A 6,060-nucleotide genomic window follows, 5' to 3' on the forward strand; every position below is an offset into this window, starting at 1 on the left:
GGAGCATCGCTCTCTTGTTCAAGTTCCTTGGCGCATTCCGCGCCGGGGTTCGTTGTGCCGGCCCGAGAAGGCCCGAGCGCTCAAGGCGCCCGTGCGATCCCAGCGTCGAGGGACGGTGGGAAAAGACCCACCGCCCCTATTGAGTTTTTTACGAGTTCTCGGGTCATTCGCTAGGCGGGATTCGACAATGATCCTTCCGCAGGTTCACCTACGGAAACCTTGTTACGACTTCTCCTTCCTCTAAATGATAAGGTTCGGTGGACTTCTCGCGACGTCATCGGCGGCGAACCGCCCACGTCGCCGCGATCCGAACACTTCACCGGACCATTCAATCGGTAGGAGCGACGGGCGGTGTGTACAAAGGGCGGGGACGTAGTCAACGCGAGCTGATGACTCGCGCTTACTAGGAATTCCTCGTTGAAGACCAACAATTGCAATGATCTATCCCCATCACGATGAAATTTCAAAGATTACCCGGCCCTGTCGGCCAAGGCTATAGACTCGTTGAATACATCGGTGTAGCGCGCGTGCGGCCCGAACATCTAAGGGCATCACGCACTGTTATTGCCTCAAACTTCCTTGGCCTAAGCGGCCATAGTCCCTCTAAGAAGCTGGCCGTGGAGATGTACATCCACATAGCTAGTTAGCAGGCCGAGGTCTCGTTCGTTATCGGAATTAACCGGACAAATCGCTCCACCAACTAAGAACGGCCATGCACCACCACCCATAGAATCAAGAAAGAGCTCTCGATCTGTCAATCCTTACTATGTCCGGACCTGGTAAGTTTCCCCGTGTTGAGTCAAATTAAGCCGCAGGCTCCACTCCTGGTGGTGCCCTTCCGTCAATTCCTTTAAGTTTCAGCCTTGCGACCATACTCCCCCCGGAACCCAAAAACTTTGATTTCTCATAAGGTGCCGGCGGAGTCCTAAAAGCAACATCCGCCGATCCCTAGTCGGCATCGTTTATGGTTGAGACTAGGACGGTATCTGATTGTCTTCGAGCCCCCAACTTTCGTTCTTGATTAATGAAAACATCCTTGGCAAATGCTTTCGCAGTTTTTTTTTTTTTTTTTTTGGTAAGGTAAGTGTGTATTGATCTTTCAAAAGCTAGATACAAAAAAAACCGGGCACAGAAGCTATGAACTCAACATGGCACATAGGGTGCCGGGAAGAGTTCAACGTTGACCGGTTGCAAAATACACCAAGAAGAAGGCCATAGACGGATGGCGAACAAGCTAGTACACGGAGGGAGAAAAAACAAACGGGCAAACAAGTAAGGCAACCCGAAAACCAAAAAAAGCTGGAAGTGGGAGCCACAATGCACCGATCGCGGCAGCCAAAAGGGTAGAGAGTGAGTTGTAGAGTTGAGGAGCTTCAAAATCCTTGCAAGGAAAAGATGGGAAGACAGCACGTCCCGAGCTAAGTTCCGGAGTAGAAAAAGCCTGCGGTGTAAAGGAGCTGCAGGAGAAAGCCTCAATCGAGCGAGTCGGTAGGTGGGGGACCTCCAGCAACATAGGTGCGAGAGGAGCGCAAAGCCGTAGGGTAATTTTGATGAAGTCCCACAGCCGCCCCTATGTGGAAGAGAACGCCAAGTAGGGAGGCGAGGGAGGGTGCAGTCAATGCAAAATATGGAGCCACAGCATTAAGGTAACTTGCTTGAAAAGAGGAGAACCACCCAAATGGATCCGGTAGATAGGTGGGGCGAGAGCACCAGCGGGATGACGGTAGTGGCCACAAGCGAAGCTGCAAGCATAGGAGATCGCAACGCCATAGAGCCGGTACCCAAATATAACAAGAGGTACACAAAGGGAAGGGAGAACCGGGCGGGCAACAGAAAAGAAAACCGCAGAGGGGACGGGGTGGTGAAGAACCACAAGACTACAACAGGGGATGCGAAGAAGAAAAATAAAAAAAAATCGAGCAGCGCTTACAACGGAGAATGAGAACAGCGCTGAATGTGGGGCGCAAAAGCTGGAGAGAAAGAGAAAGGTGAAAAGGGGGGGCGACACCAGCAGAAGAAAAGAAAGAGAAAACCCGGACCAAGCAACAAAGGCGTATAACCAAGTAACTAAAACAAAAGCCAACAGGGGGGACCTGTCAAAGTAAGACAGAAAAACCAGCTTTGGCATGGCAAGTCAAAAGGGTACAACCACGAAACTACAAATAAAGAGAGGCCAAGAAAACAAGAGAACGCGAGGGAGGAAGGGCGGCTTGCGGCAGAAGCGTAAGTCCCACAGAAGAGAGCCGAGGAGAAGTTAACCTCTTATTGTTTCTTCTCCATTTTTTTTTTTTTTTTTTTTCTTGAGCCTTCTTTTTTTTTTTTTTTTTTTTTTTTTTTTTTTCTTTCTTTCCTTTTCTTTTCTTTATTCCACTTCTTGAATCCATTTTTTCCCAGCTTCTATCATAATTCTTACTTATCCAAACACTTTCGGAGAAACCAGAGCAAGTGACCATATATAACAAAGAGCAATGGCCAAGAACAAGTGCTTCCCGAGTAGACCAAACAGACCAAGAATCAAGTGTGGCCATAACTAGAAAACCGGACAGCATCCGGAAGAGGCATGGAGGGTGCATTCGGGAGGCCACCGAGTTGAAGGCCGGGAAGACTTGACACGGTAGAGACCACTTGCAGCGGTTGCAGAAGTAGCAGAAACTAACAAAAGTGGTGATGAGTGTTGAGCCAAGACAGAGAGGGGGAACCACCGCAGTTTGTTATGTTGAGGAGTGCTGCAGCATGAAGAGGATCCAACGGGATCGGCGGGAAGACGCGTGGCTTCAGCGACAAGCTCCAGCATAGTTGTAAAGTTGAGCCTTGAGAGTGCATCCAATTTGAAAGCCGAATAATAAACAGCGGGAAGGAGAAGAGACGGGAATTTCTCTTTTTTTTTTTCCCTTTTTTTTTTTCCTTTTGTATTTCCTTTTCCTTTTCCTCTTTTTTGTGTCTTTTATCCAGCCTGTTTGACCTTATTCTTCTTTTCCTTCTTCTATCTTTTTTTTTTTTTTTTTTTTTCGCGAGGAGCACATCATGAAGCAGAAAGTGAGTACAATGGCGAACCATGCACAATGTACAAAAACAAGAGAGGGGGGGGGAAGCGGCAACGGATGACCAACAGCACAACAGGAATTCTTGAGTGATTCCGGAAGGGAGCAACAACCCGAAACAGTAGCAAACGGTGAGGGTTACTGTGCGGGTGGTACATTAAATTGGATCCCAAGTAGACAGTGTGGTTCCGCAGTTGAAGCATATAGAGGAGAGCAGCAGCGGGGTTAGCGTCCGGAGCTCGGGAAATTTTCCACCAGCGGGAATGCGGAGTAGAGACCTCGGAGGGAGAAGCGCCTTGAAACAAGATAGCTGAAAAGACAGGATCATAAGCGAAGTAATAGTAGAAAATAAACCAACTCAGCATAAGGGAATCGGTGGCCTGATATAGGCACCGGTGCGATAAAGGAGTAAGAGACATAACCATAAGACAGAGCAAGAGTATAGTCAAGTCGGACGGCACCGGGAGAGCATGACGGAAGCGGTACCACAGAAGGTGCTGCATGGTGAGTGAAGCAACGAAGAGCAAGTGGGTATCAACCGGAGAGTAATGGAGCTAAATAACAGAATTCCGAGAGGTAGATGGAGGTGGGGCTGTAAGCTAAAAACCGTGATTATGGAAGATAGTAGTAGATAGCCCCCACTTCATTTGAATGCGTCTGTTTCGAGGATGGTCCCGAATAGGGCTCAACGAAACGGCTTTGTCCTTAATTAGTTTGGTGAGATGGAAAAGCATTGCCGGAACAAAAAGCTGTTTGTTGCGGAAGAGCACCTCATTCCTTGTGGTCCAGATAATATGACATAAGGCACCGAGAGCAAATCTGGCAATTTTATGTGCAAAGGAAGGGCCACCCAAATGTAGCTTAGCCCATCTAATGAACACATTCCAAGGTCTAGGTCTCCATTTCAAAAGACAGTTGGAAGCCCAAGTAGCAGCTAAATCACCGGTGATAGAGCAGCCAAAGAATAGATGGTCTACGGAATCCGGTGTATTATGACAGAAAGCACAGGTACCCTCATCAATACGTCGGTATTGGAGAAGCAAAATTTGAGTTGGCAGACGGTTGTGGGAAGCTAGCCACATAATGAATGAGTCCCGCGGTGCAATAGCTTTGTCCCAAATGAATGTATGCCATTGAACAACACGGCCTTTCGGCCTAATGTGATCCCAAGCGGAGGCAACAGAGAATGCACCAGCCGAGTGTGCAGTCCAAGTTAAAGAGTCTTCTCTATTTTCGAGAAGGGGAGGTACCGAATCAAGCCATGGCCGAATGTGTGCAAGGACGGGGGATGGAGGTAAGACCGAGAGGAAGAAGTCTCGAACGGTGATAAGACGCGGGATCCCGGCTCGATAAATGTCCCCGGGCGTGAAGAATGTGTGAAGAGGACTTTTGTCGTGCCGGTTATCAAACCAAAAAGATGTTGACTGGCCATTCCCAAGCTTCCATTTAAAAAGAGAGAAGAAGTCTTGACGAAGGTCAAGAATTTTTTTCCACGACCACGAGCAAATGGTGGGTCTTGTAACAATCCAGAAGTTTGATTTTCGTAAGAAGTTGGAGTGAATCCACCGACACCACAGCGATTCCTTATCGGTGAAGAGAAGCCAAATGTGTTTTAACATCAAGGCTCTGTTGCAATCCACAAGCCTACGTATACCCAACCCACCTTCACTTTTGGGGAGACAAATATTGGACCAAGAAACTTTAGCCCCACCAACTCCAAGATCGGGGCCCTTCCATAAAAACCGTCGAAGAATTACTTCAATTCTACTTAAAACCGATTTGGGAAGAGCAAAAACCCCAGCCCAATAGATATGGATAGAGTGTAAGACAGATTTTAAGAGTTGCAATCGACCGGCATAGGATAAGTAACGTTGAGCCCATGATCGTGCTCTGGCGGTGATAGCATTGACTAAGGCATTACAATCAGTCTTAGAGAGTCTAGATGAGATAATGGGGACTCCCGGGATAACGAAATGGTAGCTGACCTTGTTGAAAGTGCAAAAGATCGTGGATTTGTAAATGTAGGTTCGACGAGCCACCCGAAATATAGAAAGCACTTTTGTTGGGATTCGGGTTGAGGCCCGACCAAGAAGAAAACAACTGCAGTCCCTCCTGTAGTAGTCCAACCGATGGTAGGTGTCCCTCGACAAATAATAGCACATCGTCCGCAAAAAAGAGGTGGGAGAGCTTGGGATGTTTGCATCTCCAATAAGGCTTAAAGCCCGGGGGTAGAGGACTTGGCATGAAGAACCCCGGATAGTACTTCCATCACCGGGGGTGAAAAGATAGGGCGAGAGAGGATCGCCTTGTCTAATACCTCTTCTACTAGAAAAGAACCCATGAATCTCCCCATTGATAGCCACCGAGAATTTGGGCGTGGAGACACATTCCATAATCCAGCCAATGAAGAAATCCGGAAAACCAAACGCTTGGAGAACACGTTGGAGAAACCCCCAGCTAATCGTATCATAGGCTTTGCAGAAGTCCACCTTAATAGCGCATCCGGAGCTATATTGAGGATGGTGAAAATCTGCAAAAAGTTCCTGAGCAATTAAGATATTGTCTGTGATTCTCCTTCCTTTGATGAAAGCCGTCCGAGATGGTGATATCAGCGAGGGTAGGAGAGAAGCCACTCTGTTTGCCAGTAATTTGGTAATACATTTGTAAATTGTATTACAACAAGCTATGGGCCGGAAGTCATTCATCACCAACGCATTTGGAGACTTAGGAACAAGTGAGAGAATGGTTGCATTGATTTCCTTCAGTAACTTGCCAGATCTGAAGAAATCGAAGATGGCAGAGGTGATGGAGGGACCAACGATATCCCAAGAAGAAGTGAAGAACTCCACGTTGAATCCATCGGGGCCCGGAGCCTTTCCTTTTGCGAGGGAGAAAAAGGTGGTTCGAATTTCTTCCGCAGATATAGTTCTAGATAAGAGTTCTATTTGATCAATGGCTAGAGTGTGAGAGAGAAAGCCGCGAATGTCGGCGACGTCCGGCTGAATAGTGTCCGTGTTTG

Source organism: Rhodamnia argentea, chromosome 6, assembly GCF_020921035.1.
Source record: "Rhodamnia argentea isolate NSW1041297 chromosome 6, ASM2092103v1, whole genome shotgun sequence".
Classification (NCBI taxonomy): Eukaryota; Viridiplantae; Streptophyta; class Magnoliopsida; order Myrtales; family Myrtaceae; genus Rhodamnia; species Rhodamnia argentea.